Raw genomic sequence first — 15563 nt, 5'->3', positions numbered from 1 at the left:
CCAAGCTCCTCTGTCCATGGAATTCTCCAAGAAAGAATACTGGAGTGGGTTGCCATTCCCTTCTCTGGGGGATCTTCCCAACCCAGGGATTGAACCCAGATATCCTGCATTACAGGCAGATTCTTTACTATCTGAGCCACCAGGGAAGCCCAATAAATATTTGGGGTACTTTAAAAAATTTAATCCTTAAGCAACATTTCTGCATAGTTGTTACTATTATTTTAAACACAGAGAATCTCAGCCTCCAGAGTTTAAGGAATAAGCCTAAGATAATTCAGATAATAGATGACAGAGAGTGAAAGTGAAAGTCGATCAGTCGTTTACTATTCTTTGCAATCCCATGGACTATACAGTCTGTGGAATTCTCCAGGCCAGAATACTGGAGTGGGTAGCTTCTCCCTTCTCCTGGGGATCTTCCCAACCCAGGGATCAAACCCAGGTCTCCCACATTGAAGGCGGATTCTTTACCAGCTGAGCCACAAGGGAAGCCCAAGAATACTGGAGTAGGTATCCTATCCCTTCTCCAGCAAGTCTTCCTGACCCAGGAATTGAACCTGGGTCTCCTGCATTGCAGGCAGATTCTTTACCAACTGAGCTATCAGGGAAGCCCAGATGACAAGACTGAGATTCAAATACAGGTCCACATGGTAACAGGTCCATTTTGCTAACCCTGATACAGTGTCTCCCAAGTTGTTACGATGCTCAGCATTTGTCCCTTTGGTCCTTTCTTTTGTGCTAGGCAGTGAACAATGGATTATTATTACATAAGTGGGGCATGAATTTGGACTGGTTATATAAGTCTCTGTGCAAATAAATGCCAGGAAACATTTTTCTTGAAAACAAACTTCTTAATTTGTCCCCAGACAGTAATTTTAAATCAGAGATCTGCTAAGTTTTCAGATTAGAACTGAAAATTACGTGCTGACGAGCTATTACTGAAAGTGAATTTGTCCCACTTGTTGTGGACTAATTTCGTCAACATATATCATCCTTGTAATTGCAAAACATGTAGTATTGTAAGGATAGATAACCAAAAGAGAGATTAACATACCTCCAATCAATCTCTTGTTCAGTAGTTTATTGCTCAAAAATTGCTCCAATCTTCACCTAAACCTGAAACCACAGACAGAAACAATCCCCCAGACTGTAGGATTCTAAGTTTTATGCCATCATAGGCCATGTTTAACTGGTTCAGATCACTATCACCTAGGCTAGTGTCTACTCTCAACTACTGACATGAAGAGTAAATTAACAAATAAAACCCAAGGAATTAAAATACAGGTATATATGTACATATATACACATATAAATATTATTGTTTAGTTGCTAAGTTGACTCAACTCTTTAGAAACCCCATGGACTGTAGCCTGCCAGGCTCCTCTGTCACAGGATTTCTCAGACAAGAATACTGGAGTAGGTTGCCATTTCTTTCTCCTGGGGATCTTCCCGACCCAGGAACTGAACCTGAGTCTCTAACATTGCAGGTAGATTCTTTACCACTGAACCACCAGGGGATTCCATATATATATATATATTTCTCCCAAGTACATAGAGCAACAGTGTTCTCTAAATTTCTGTATTAAAAAAAAAAAAATTCATGAAACAGAACGTTTCTTAGTGTATAACTTGCTTTTTGAACTGCAGTTGCTTATATTTAGTTACTTAATATGATCACTGGATGATTTTCTATTATAATTGAATGTGATATAATGATAACCCATCCAGCTTCTTAGGGTGGTTGAAAGAGGTAGAAATAAATATTCAGTGAAGATTTTAAAGTGTTGGAGAGTATGATTTGAAATAAAAAGATGAATAAATCATTCTAAAGGTTTCTCTTCTGGGTCTGTAGTACCAGGAGTGACATCAGAATATACCCCACTTCTTAACTGTAATATAGTTTTTAATATAAAAGTTAGTTATCATTCACTACCATGACCCAGAAGAGAAACATAATCCAAATACATTATCCATTGTAATATAGCTTTGACATGCATTTCCCTAGTGCAGTTGTTTTCCAGGGAACCTAATCCTAATTATTTAACACTTTAAAAGTCAATAAATTATTGGAGGGAAGCAAAAAGCCTGTTGGTGGGTGAAATTTCTCTGTGAAATGAAAGTCGTTTCATGAAGTGAGAAGTTACAACAAGGTATCATTTAATAATAGCAAGTAATATTTTTAAATTACTGTTTAGAAATGTATTGCCTGATATTAAAATGACTTTATATAAATGCTGTGTCCTCAATTTAAAAGGACATTGGTAAACCCCCTAGGACTAAACAGGCCTTTTCTCTATCTAATTAAATTAAGTGCAGTGTACAGTACCTCTCTGCAAAGATTAACAGAATGCATTCCTTGTCAGTTTAAGTGTTGCCTGTGGCGGTATTTTTTTTCTAATTTAATTAAAAGCTGTTCTTTTATGAAGAACCAAGCTTGAAGCATAATTCCTCTTACGTTTACATTTCTAAAAGCTGTTTGGTAGAAAGTAGAGAGTGAAGAGAAAGAAAATGCAAAGAGAAGAGAGGGGGCCAAATAAGGATACGCAAGAGGAAGTTAACAGTATTTCCTGGTTTTCAGGAAAACTTAAAAGTCAACATGACTGGAAATAAACCAGGTGTCTGGGAAGACAACAGTTTTCTCTGGGATGTGTTAGATCATGTCTCCATCTCAAGCCCAGTCAGCAGCCTTGATAAGAATAATGTGCCTTTGTAATGTAAGGAGGTAATTACACCACAAAATCCCACATATTCAGGTTCCACACAATGAATTATTATTCATTCATAAGAAGTGAACCAGGTGGCACCATTGGTAAAGAATCCACCTGCCAAAGAGGAGACACGGGAGATGCAAGAGGAGTACCTTTGATCCCTGGGTTGGGAAGATCGCCTAGAGGAGGAAATGGCAACCCACCCCAGTATTCTTGCCTGAAAACTTCTATGGGTAGAAGAGCCTGGCAGGCTACAGTCCATGGAGTCACAAAGAGTCAAATATGACTGAGCAGACACTCACATATGCAAGAAGTGAAATCTCAAGTCACGCAAAACATGAATGAACCTTAAGTGCCTGTTAAGTGGAAGAAACCAGTCCAAGAGTTTTGCATTGTTTAACAGTTTTGATACTAGTATTCATATATGTTGGCGGTAGTTGAGTTTTTCACTATTGATTACAGATAAGCTAGGGGAGGGAGCTAGAATGATCCATGTGGTAATAGATTAGAGTTGGAGACATTAGTATGAATTCATAGTTAGCTTACAATATATAGTTACAGATGGAAATATTTATTAATGCATGTATATACACTGGATAGCACACATAAATATGTCCTTGCTCTGTGTGGGTGGATCTAGAAACAACGGCATCATAGATACATCCATATCTTGTTTTCTGATTATTGTTTAGTCACTAAGTCATGTCCAATTCTTTTGCTTCGCCATGGACTGTAACTCGCCAGGCTCCTCTGTCCCTGGGATTTCCCAGGCAAGAATACTGGAGTGGGTTGCCATTTCCTTCTCCAGGGGATCTTCCTGACCCAGGGATTGATCCTGCATTTTCTGCTTGGCAGGAGGATTTTTTACTGCTGAACTACTAGGGAAGCTCATATATCATTCTCCAACAAAAAAGACCAGGGTTCCTCTGAAAATGTACTGATACCAGTACTGGGGGCAAAAAATATACAATGTGGGCCTGGAGTATCTTGCAGTAGCATAAAGTAAGTAAGTGCTAAAAAGTAACTAAGAAAGAAATAACCAACAAACAATAGTGGAACATGTCAAAGAAGAAAGCTTCCAATGACCAAAGGTGAAACAAAATGAGCCAAAAAAAAGAAAAAAAATTGAAGGTTATATCCCAAAGTGTAAAATAAATATCCATGATCATTCCATGCTGATGTAAATTATTGAGCAATTAGATAAGTGGAGGGGAAATGAAAAATATTTTGTATAGGATAATTCCAACATATTTATGAGGTATTTCTCCCTCATACAGGGGGAACACACCTCCTCATTTTTTAAATATGGGTTTTCTACAGTGACTTCTTTCCTAGGGGAACTGGGTGGAAAGGAGGAAATGAATAACTTGACAATGGGGAAACCATACAAAATCCACCTCACCAGAGGCTCAAAGTTGACTAACAGTTATAAGTCACATTATTGTATGTGTTCCTGATAAAATGTGAGGAAAACAGTACTTTGCCTTTGAGGTTTTCCTCACAAAAATAAATAAACTCAATCTAATCACAAGAAATATATCAGACTAAGTTTCAATATTGAGAGACATTCTGTGTAAAACCAGACTTGTACTCAAAACTCTCAGGACCATAAAAAAGGAGAATAAATTGAGAAACTCAAGAAGAACCTAAGGAAGAATGACTCCTTAACAAAATGTGGCATCCTGGATGGGATCCTGGAACATAAAGCCACGAGAATTTGAATCAAGTACTGACTTTAATTAAGATAATCTATCAATATTGGTTCATTCAGTGCAGGTCAGTCGCTCAGTCATGTCCAACTCTTTGCAACCCCGTGGACTGCAGCATGCCAGGCTTCCCTGTCCACCACCAACTCCCAGAGCTTACTCAAACTTATGTCCATTGAGTCAGTGATGCCATGCAACCATCTCAACCTCTGTCGTCCCTTTCTCCTCCTGCCTTCGATCTTTCCCAGTATCAGGGTCTTTTCTAGTGAGTCATTTCCTCACATCAGATGGCAAAAGTATTGGAGTTTCAGCTTCAGCATCAGTCCTTCCAATGAATATTCAGGACTGATTTCCTTTAGGATGGACTGGTTGGATCTCCTTGCAGTCTAAGGGACTCTCAAGAGTCTTCTCCAACACCACAGTTAAAAAGCATCAATTCTTTGGCGCTCAGCTTTCTTTATAGTCCAACTCTCACATCCATACATGAACACTGGAAAACCCATAGCTTTGACTACATGAACCTTTGTTGGCAAAGTAACGTCTCTGCTTTCTAATATGCTGTCTAGGTTGGTCATAACTTTTCTTCCAAGGAACAAGTGTCTTTTAATTTCATGGTTGCAGTCACCATCTGCAGTGATTTTGGAGCTCAAAAAATAAAGTCTCTCACTGTTTCCACTGTTTCCCCACCTATTTGCCATGAAATGATGGGACCAGATGCCATGATCTCAGTTTTCTGAATGTTGAGCTTTAAGCCAACATTTTCACTCTCCTCTTTCACTTTCATCAAGAGGCTCTTTTGTTCTTTTTCACTTTCTGCCACAAGGGTGGTGTCATCTGTATATCTGAGGTTATTGATATTTCTCCCGGCAATAATCTTGATTCCAGCTTGTGCTTCATCCAGCCCAGCATTTTGCATGATGTACTCTGCATATAAGTTAAATAAGCAGGGTGATAATATACAGCCTTGGAGTACTCCTTTTCCTATTTGGAACCAGTCTGTTGTTCCATGTCCGTTTCTAACTGTTGCTTCTTGACCTGCATATAGATTTCTCAGGAAGCAGGTCAGATGATCTGGTATTCCCACCTCTTTAAGAATTTTCCCCAGTTTGTTGTGACCCACACAGCAAGACTTTGGCATAGTCATTAAAGCAGAAATAGATGTTTTTCTGGTTCATTAGTTGTAAGAAATATGCCATACCAACACAATATGATAATGCACCGGATATGGGCATATGGGAACTCTACATACTAACTTCAAAACCTTTCTGAATAACAAAAACTGTTCTAAAAATTTATTTTAAATAGCAAAGTTAAAAAGAAAGGTAAATATTATTTAAAGATTAACAGAAAAAATTTGGAACCAATTTCAGCAGTGATTTTAGCTTACAGATCTTCTGTCATTTGGTAATCAAAAATCTGCTTGTTGGGAAGATGGAAGAAGTGAGGAGAAAACAGAAGGAAAAAAAGGCTTAACAGCATGGTTTTCTTAATCCCATTTTTCTGACCCAGCTTTTGGTTCAAGGGTATAAATGAGTAACAGATGTGCGACTCGGATCTTTTCCAGCCTTAAGGAAAGTGTGGTGCTCAACAAAGATTCCAGACAGCAGTTCTTCCAGTCTGCCAAAAATGTCCACCAGGGACAGTCCAAACATGAGAAGATTATTTCAACACACAACCAAATGGAGTGGTATAAGATAAAAGAAAGCCATGGCAAAGCTTAAGTCAAGGGAACAAAAAATCCACCTTTTTGAGGCTAGTATCATTACAGATGCCTTTTCTTTAATGAGATCATAATATGAATCATCTGTCTATTGCGTATATTTTGAACTTCACAGGTCTAGTAAACTGGTATGGAGAATCCTTTACAGGAGTCTACAGGTTTTTGAATTTGAAAAGTGTTATTTTTTCTGAAATAAGAAAAAGTATGCACAAAATGAACATTTATCTGTTTGTTTGTTTTTTAAAGAGATGTTATGATGAATTTCTGCCTGATGTTATTGTTTTGTAATGATAGCATTTTATTCTGTTTTACTTCCACAGTTGCTTGCCATAATGATTTACGAGAGGGAGGAGGCTAGTGGAGTAATTTTGCAACAATAAGTGCAAACTTGTGGAAGGTCATATCACTTCTCAATTCTTATTTCTCAGTATAGGACCCTTCCAGCAACAGCATATAGTTGCTGAAAGAGCTGGACTCAGTAGTTGGAGAAAAGTTACTTCTTACAAGTTATTGGATATGGTCTTGTACATAGAAATTGAGTAGCCTTTTGTTAAAATGGCTACTGGAGGCATATTGCTTCCTAGGATTTATTTGCTGTGAGTTTTTTGTTCTGTCTTAAGGTAAAACCAAAATAAAACAAATAAAGAGAGCCATAAAATGTGTTGGCTTCTCAACAGTTTTATGGAGCCCCAAAATATACTACAATATTTTCTTTATCTGCAGAAATTTAAGTTTTGAAATTAATTGAAGTAATGTTTTTAACTCAACAGAGTAATTTCCAAAAGAGTTTTAAATTTTACCAATTGAAATCAACAATTTACCAGAGGTCTTACTGCTTCTGGAAAGCCTAACTGTTAAAAAATTACAATTCTCAAGAAAAGCACCAGAATTTATTGAGTATTCTTTATGTGACTAACACTGTTAAAGAGTTATTTTACTTAGTTCTCACTAAAGCTTTCTGAAATAGTCTTGGTTACAATTTACAAATGAAAAAATTGAGGTCGAGTAATTAGCATGTTCTGAAGATCACATAGCTGTGAAGATTGACTCCTGAACATGACTCCAAAGCCAAAAATAAAAACATGTACACATTTACATGCTATATATACATATATATAATTTACTTATCATGTATATAATATGTAAACATATATATAATATATATTATATATAATTAATTTCAAATGATAGACTAATCTAGCTTTCAAATTTAGCCAAATTAGAGTGTTTCTAGCTGTAATATCTAAATTTCTTCAGGGCACGGACCATGTCTTGTTACTTTTCCACCCAGCTCAGGGCCCAGAAAAAAGTGAACCCTCAACTGTAATCATTGACAGGCTGAGTAAAAATTGCTTGAAAATAGTGTTTCTCATTGATTAACATTTCCCTGACATTCTACCAGAGGAGGCAGTTGTATTAAAATTTGCTAGTGGCTCAACATTTTGAGACATGTCTCACATGGTTTCTACCTCAACTTAGACATGATCTTCTGAGAAAAAAATAGGAATATATTCAGAGTTTGGCTCTGTCAGTACCAACTCTATTCTCACTTTTGTCAGAAGAGTTTGCTGTTTTCCCACTGGGAACTAGATCAGGTGCCCAAAGTTCAGATGACTTCAGTTCAGTTCAGTCGGTCAGTTGTGTCTGACTTTTTGCGACCCCATTGGATTTCCTTGCAGTTCAAGGGACTCTCAAGAGTCTTCTCCAACACCACAGTTTAAAAGCATCAATTCTTCTGTGCTCAGCTTTATTCACAGTCCAACTCTCACATCCATACATGACCACTGAAAAACCATAGCCTTGACTAGATGGACTTTTGTTGACAAAGTAATGTCTCTGCTTTTCAATATACTGTCTAGGTAGGTCATAACTTTCCTTCCAAGGAGTTCAGTTCAGTTCAGTTCAGTTGCTCAGCTGTGTCCAACTCTTTGTGACCCCGTGAATTGTAGCATGCCAGGCCTCCCTGCCCATCACCAACTCCCAGAGTCCACCCAAATCCATGTCCATTGAGTCGGTGATGCCATCCAACCATCTCATCCTCTGTTGTCTCCTTCTCCTCCTGCCCTCAATCTTTACCAGCATCAGGGTCTTTTCAAATGAATCAGCTCTTTGCATCAGGTGGCCAAAGTATTGGAGTTTCAGCTTCAACATCAGTCCTTCCAACGAACACCCAGGACTGATCTCCTTTAGGATGGACTGGTTGGATCTCCTTGCAGACCAAGGGACTCTCAAGAGTCTTCTCCAACACCACAGTTCAAAAGCATCAATTCTTTGGTGCTCAGCTTTATTCACAGTCCAACTCTCAGATCCATACATGACCACTGGAAAAACCATAGCCTTGACTAGATGGACCTTTGTTGGCCAAGTAATGTCTCTGGTTTTTAATATGCTACCTAGGTTGGTAATGACTTTCCTTCCAAGGAGTAAGCGTCTTTTAATTTCATGGCTGCAATCACCATCTGCAATGATTTTGGAGCCCAGAAAAATAAAGTCAGCCAGTGTTTCCCCAACTATTTGCCATGAAGTGATGGGACCGGATGCCATCATCTTAGTTTTCTGAATGTTGAGCTTTAAGTCAACTTTTTCACTCTCCTCTTTCACCTTCATCAAGAGGCTCTTTAGTTCTTCTTCACTTTCTGCCATGAGGATGGTGTAATCTGCATATCTGAGGTTATCGGTATTTCTCCCAGCAATCTTAATTCCAGCTTGTGCTTCATCCAGCCCAGTGTTTCTCATGATGTACTCTGCATATAAGTTAAATAAGCAGGGTGACAATATACAGCCTTGACATACTCCTTTTCCTATTTGGAGCCAGTCTGTTGTTCCATGTCCAGTGCTAACTGTTGCTTCTTGACCTGCATGCGGGTTTCTCAAGAGACAGGTCAGGTGGTCTGGTATTCCCATCTCTTTCACAATTTTCCACAGTTTATTGTGATCCACACAGTCAACGGCTTTGTCATAGTCAATAAAGCAGAAATAGATGTTTTTCTGGAACTCTTGCTTTTTCGATGATCCAACGGATGTTGGCAATTTGATCTGATAACTTAATAAGCCATATTTCCAATATCAGGTTTTGTGTGTGTGTGTGTGTGTGTGTGTGTTATTTTTCTTAGCCTCTTTTTCTGTTTTGTCAAAGCTAAGTTTTGTTTTGTTTTGTTTGTTTATTTTGTAGAACACATTGTAGTTTGAGACTATTCAAAATGAGTTATAAACATTTTATCATAGACACCATCGGTTCCTCATGCTTTTTTTTTTTTACCTTCCCACCTTCCCAATAAGCAGGATAATAACTGCAAAATGACATTCCAAATTTTTTTAAAGGAAATCCTCCATCCAAAAGGCTTATTTTGAGATGAGAGACTGAAAAATTCTCAATTTGAAAGTCCATATATGAATGAATCATCTGGGTTATCAGGAAGAACTGCCAGTACGTAAGTACTCGCAGATTTATCACATGCAGAGACAACAAAGATGAGTAAAATGCAGCTTTCTGTACTTAAGGAGTTTTGTATTATTGTGATGTGACCAGTCAAAGCAATTTAAAACATTTTGAACCTCAATGTATTTCTGCATTTTAGAAATCATATATATATATATATATATATTATTTTTTTCTCTCTAAAATATCTCTGCTGTTGTTGTTTGTAAGGGAATCAGATACAATACTTACTTGCTCAACAGTAGCTTATTGTAGGCAACACAGCTTAAGGAGAAAAAGATAAGTGTAGATCTGTTTTGCTTCTGTCACCAACCAGCAGAGGGACCTGCACAGGTCATTTTAACTTGACTGAGTCTCAGATATTTTTTGTTAAATGTTTGTGCTCATGAACCAGAGGTCAGCATTTAAGTGTATCAGGTACCCACTATGTATATAATAAAGGAAGTATCTGTTTGTATATCAACTCAGTTACCTAAGTGGTTTAAGCAATTCATCTGTCTCTGTGTTACACAAAGTACTGTGGGATACTGGATCCAGTATGTCATAATGGATTTGATTCTCAGCATTGCTACTGCCAAGATCAATGACTGCTCATATTATTTTTGTGAACCTCATACTACCCATCTGAAGAATGATAATAAAAATATGGGTGTTCATAATAAAACTAATAATATTTTTCTTCTTACTTAATGCTCTTAAAGGCTTCCTAGTACAGACACACTTTATTGCATGGACTTTTTGGACATAATAATTACCATATTTTGTGTGATGGAACAGACCGGTGTTGTGTTGGAGGTAACTACTGGTCCTCAAATGTTTCATACAGTGTTCAGCATGTGCTAGTCTATACACTCTTCATTCTCTTCCTTTCCTTTCTCAAATGTATTAGCTTCTCTAAAATGTATACAACTTGGCACTGCAAGCTTGCAGTAAAAAAAAAAATGTAGAAAAATAATTGAAAAAATATAGAAAAAACTACTTCCTCTTCATTTCAAAATCCTAACCTGAAGTTGTAATGCAGAGTATTCGATCTTCATGGTCAGATTGAAGTTTCCTTGATGTTACCAATATGCTATTTATATCCTCCCCAAATGCATCAAGATGTATCTGCTTTTAAAATGCCATCACTGATTCATTTCTAGGATAGTCTTCAATACTGACTGTACTGCACTCTATGCTGTTTCTCTTCTTTCTCCTGCCCAGAAAGCATTTATCTAGTTGGGCATAGGGGCAATGGAGCTTTAAAATTCTAAGAAATCATTCTGAAGAAACTGTTTAACATTCATCTGCACACCACAGAGGTCACAAAAGTCTCTTGTCTTCTGGTAGAGCATGCAGTTTCTTATGCCCAGGGACACTTGAGTACCCTGTTGTGGCTTGGCATTAAAACAAATTCACTGATGTTCTTCTGTAGGACTACAGGCTAGCCTTTTGTTTATTATTGTTATATTTTATTTGTATAGGTATCCCGCCATACTCCGTGCTATAAATAGTGATGTTTTTATTGTTAGTACCGCACACTTAATAAAGCTGCAGTTTTCCTGGCAATTAATTGTGCTGACAATCAATGCAGGGCTGCAGGCAGCGTGTTTATGTGCTGAGCTTTTGATGAGTGAAGCCCTAAGAAGTTGGGCTGTCAAAATTAGATACACTGCTCAGACATAGAGCCACATTCTGTTCTTGGTCCGACCAAATGACAGTTGATTACAGGCTGAACCCAGACTCCGTTTTGCTTATAAAGTAGAGAACATTTGGTCACCTTTAAGCAATAAGGTTAACTTTTATTTAGGACAAAATAGCATGAAAAAATTACTCAGGTCTACTTTTGCTCAGGGTGTAGTCTATTTTTGATAAACTTTTCTTCCTTTGAAGCTCCCTAGCAGCTTTTGGAAAGCTTATTGTTTTTTACCAAGCTTTTTTGTTTTCTACCAAGATAAAATACACATATATATTTGGTATTTTTGGTAGATACTTCCAATTTACTCAGATGATTTCCTTGGATTAAATATGATTGATGACTTGTGTTTTTCTCTACATGTTTTTTCTTTTTCCATGAACTAAACAGCACTCTTCTGTGGCATTTGACTTTGTGTCCTGACTCAAATGTTTAATATTTGTCCAGTGATGATGACAGTGACAGATCAAAGACATTTGACTATTGGAATGGAAAGAATTTTCATTTAGCAAATGACTTTGGGAAACTTGTTCTATTATTATCCAGCATAAAATCTGTTTTGCAGATGTAAAGGTGAACTATTATTTTAACAATTCTCAAGTTACCCAGAGTTCTTATTGTGATTTTCCTTAAAGTATCATTTAGACAATAGTTAGTAAAACTCAAAGTCCTTTTTCCTTCACATATCGTGATAAATATGTGAAACTTAATTCATACTGAATTCCAGTAATTTTTAAATCAAACATGGATTTGAATCAAATGAACCTTTTCAGCCACATAAGCCCATATTTTGATAACAGAAATAATGTTGAGATTCTTATTTTCCTCTTCTTGTTATAACTCTTAAAATGCTTTCATATTCATCATCTCAGATTTACAAGAAGTTACTCTATGGCTTAGTAATTTGTTGAGGACAGATCTTGATCAGAACAGGCACTAAACAAATATTTGGTTACTGACTGATTTAACAAGTAAACAACAATCTTATAATAACAAAGAATATTGGTGTGTACTGTTTTATAATCTTTTCTCTATAGAGTTTGATGTTATAATTAAAAGTAACAATATTGAGCTTCTGATTTCCATTTAGGGAGGTTGAAAGTTAGAAAGGGCATTGCTCTAAACTATACAACAAAAAATAACCTGACAAATATCATGTTCATGACTTTTCTTGAATCCATGAAGTTTGAAGCCACAAGATAATCAACTGGTTCAAAATATAGAGAGGGAAAATCACTTGCAGTGAGAAGTGAAGCATAAATCCTTATTTACCTGAACAAGATGCAGCCAGACACTGATAAGCAGAATTTAGCTAGGATGACTGACAAATTGATAGAGCACAGTCAAATGTACACTGCAAATATAGCTGCAAAAAAGGGAATTGTTCACACTCTCTTACAGACTTTTCCTGCATGACCACCATCAGATAGTCACAACCATACACACATAAACAGAATATTTTAAGAAAGCTTCCCTTATAGTAAAGAATCAGTATAGAAAAAGAATCAGCTGTGAAAAGGGCACAAAACCCCATCAAAACAGGTTAAATTTCATTTCCCCAAAGAATAATACTCTTAATCTCCAGAGGGATAAACAAATGCCGTTGTCCTAAGAGCACTGGAGAAAATATGTGACATTTAGGAAAAGAGAATAGGATGAAAACTCCCCATCACTGGGGGAAGAATAGGGATATCTGGTAGGTTAACGGAGGGAAGGAACACTGAGAAAACTAAACACTCAGGATCCATGGGACATGATATCTGTCTGAAGTTATGTTAGAACCACATAGAATTCTCTTCCATCCCCACTGCCAGGCTCACTTCGTGCCTCACTCGTTGCAACTCACTGTCAGTCGCCTTTGTCCATGGGATTTTTCAGTATTCACTGCAGAATACTAGAGAGGTTACCATTTCCTCCTCTGGGGAATCTTCCCAACCCAGGGATCAAACTGTATACAGGGTCTTCTATATCTCTTGACATTAAAAAGAGAAATTAGGAGTAACTATGTTAATATCAAACAAAGTGAAATTGAAAGACACTCAGTCGTGTCTGACTCTTTGCCACCTCATGGACTGTAGCCTGCCAGGCTCCTCTGTCCATGGAATTCTCCAGGCCAGAATACTGGAATAGGTAGCCATTCCCTTCTCCAGGGGATCTTCCTAACCCAGGGGTTGAACCCAGGTATTCCCACATAGCAGGCAGATTCTTTACCATCAAATAGGAGATACCAGAGATATCTGATAAAGAGAACATTACATAGTGACAAAGGTTTCGATTACTCAAAAATACATTAAGTCCTTGATGTGTAAGCATAAGCATTTAATAGAAAATATTTTAAATTCATGAAGCAAAATATGTGAGAATTATAATTATAAATAAATCTGCAAGTTTGAGGATTTAAATACCCTTCTCCAAATGATTGCTTACTTTTATTCAAAAAATATATTTAAGCAATACAATTCTGATCAAGTACCAGTAGGGTTTTGGGGGTTACTGAACAACATGAATAAAAAAGTCATCTATGAGCCCTAAATAAGAAAGAACAGCAAAGGAAATCATGCAACTAAAGAATAATGAAGTGGGAGGAGAGGAATGATTACTCTGTAGGTATTAAATAAAAGTATAGATTTCTAGAATAAAGAGAGCATGATAAAACTGGTATGAGAAAGAGAAGTCATAGAAATAGACTAGAAAGTCAAGAAAGATTAATTATGTGCATTGTACCTATTTACAGTCTGATAATCTTACTATTTAACATAAATGAGAACAAATAATGTTTACAATGTTAAATGATGCTGAGATAATTGCTTAACTTTTGGAGATAATTTTTTAAAAAGGATTCTAACTTTACTTCTTATAATAAAATTAATTCTAGATGCTTTAATGCTACCTGTTCTCAACAATAAGTTTAAAGTTCATTTCATCTTAAAAGGGGCTAGGGCTATTTAATTATAACCCTCAAGATTGAATTCTTAAAAAAAAAAAAAAGAAGTTATAGAATTGTCTTAAAAAATAGCACTACACATAAAATTTAAAAATAAATTAAAAAGCACTACATAAACAAGTACTTTTACTGACCAGAAACTGTCACTAGTAATACTCAATGGAAAATAAAATCCTAGGGGAAAAATAGCTGTGACATATATGAAAATGGTTGGATATTTTTTCCTATTATGTCAAAATTGTCTACAAATCAAAATAGTAGCAATGAACCTAATTCTTGTCTAATCTTTCTGTAAACATACTAATAACACATCTCCTGGTAAATATCATTGCATTGGTGATATTTACAGAGAATGAGTGTGGAATGTTTTAGCAGGATGTACTTAGTCTAGGAATGCTTAAGGGAATCAAATCTGGAATCTATGCACTAGGCAGCATAACTATAGAAAATATCACATAATTTATGTAATTGAGTATTAAAGTGGCAATGTTTCAGAGCCAAATGTTTTCCCGTAGTTTAAGTCATGTCCTGGTGGCGTAATATGGAGGCCTCACGTGTTATTTAAGAGCAGCATGCATACAGGAAAGAGGGACCTGAGGAGTGGGTGGATAGTTCCAGGCTTCTTTGTGCTTTGTCAGTACCTTGCAATTACCTGTATCCTTGATATAATTAATGAAGTTTAACACTATATAGAATTCAGACAGTGTAGAATTACCAGAAATATTCACGATTTACAGGTCAGTGTTATGTTTCAAAACTGGTTCTCTGAGTGTAAGAAGTCCAAAGTTTCCCTGGTAGTAGCTGTAGCCTGTAATTCAATGAAACTCTTTCTATGTCCCACAGCAAGAGTTTACTCTTCTTAAAGACCAAGACTTCTAACCTTACAAAGCTTAAAGTTATGGTGATGGGACCCTCAATGGTCCCCAGGGGATCATTGAGATTAATAAGGAGTGGGGTCACTTCTTTCACCCAATCCTGGAACCAGCTTTTTCCATGTGGGCTCTCCAAGAAGCAGAAGCCAAGACTGAACCAGATTGACAGGAGATTTATGGGGTAAATGCCAGTGGAAGATGAGAACAGGAGCAGGAGTAGGCAGAGTGAGATCCCACATCTCAACAGTAATGATCAAAGGAAGGGTTGGATAGAAAGAGCCTCAGAATTCACTGCTGAGCTGAGAATTTCAAGCAGGCTGTTAGAGAGTCACCTAGCTTAAGTTGTGGGTTAGATGAAACCCATATCTTGTAGGAATTCTCGAGTGGGTGGGCATTCTAGTGCTTGCCTTGATCCCTGCCACTGCCCAGTCATTGCCTGTGAGTGGACTGGCATGAACATCGTGGTGGGTTCAGAGTTGTAGCATTTTCAGGGTGTCAGTTG

The 15563-nt window shown here is 37.0% G+C and overlaps 1 non-coding gene across 1 annotated transcript; it reads right to left on the bottom strand.

Annotated features, from left to right (window-relative positions):
- Nucleotides 1–532: 532 nt before the first annotated feature.
- TRNAC-GCA (transfer RNA cysteine (anticodon GCA)) lies at nt 533–605 on the bottom strand. Its single transcript has one exon. It is a non-coding gene; the product is annotated as a tRNA-Cys (tRNA).
- Nucleotides 606–15563: the final 14958 nt, after the last annotated feature.

The sequence above is a fragment of the Dama dama genome, chromosome 8, assembly GCF_033118175.1.
Source record: "Dama dama isolate Ldn47 chromosome 8, ASM3311817v1, whole genome shotgun sequence".
NCBI lineage: Eukaryota > Metazoa > Chordata > Mammalia > Artiodactyla > Cervidae > Dama > Dama dama.
This window is presented reverse-complemented; position numbering and strand designations above follow the sequence as displayed.